The sequence below is a fragment of the Gekko japonicus genome, unplaced genomic scaffold (genome assembly GCF_001447785.1).
Source record: "Gekko japonicus isolate JY-2015 unplaced genomic scaffold, Gekko_japonicus_V1.1 scaffold65, whole genome shotgun sequence".
NCBI classification, from domain to species: domain Eukaryota; kingdom Metazoa; phylum Chordata; class Lepidosauria; order Squamata; family Gekkonidae; genus Gekko; species Gekko japonicus.
This window is the reverse complement of record NW_015165832.1, coordinates 22,126-22,349: the sequence shown is the minus strand read 5'-3', so window position 1 is coordinate 22,349 and position 224 is coordinate 22,126.

The window sequence follows — 224 nt, the reverse complement described above, 5'->3', positions numbered from 1 at the left end:
AATAATCAAGTGAAACAATGCATGGTAAAATTTAGTTGAACTTATTAAATTGAAGAGGACAGTAAAGAGATCATTACTTTGACACTTTTCAAATGTTTTGGCATGCTTTTTTTCTATGGCCCTCTTCCAATACTTTCTAGTTTAAAGCTGATTAGAACTAGGGTTGTCAAGTCCATCTTCCACCCCCAGCGGGGGACTTTGGGGGCATTCCTGGAGGGGGTGGG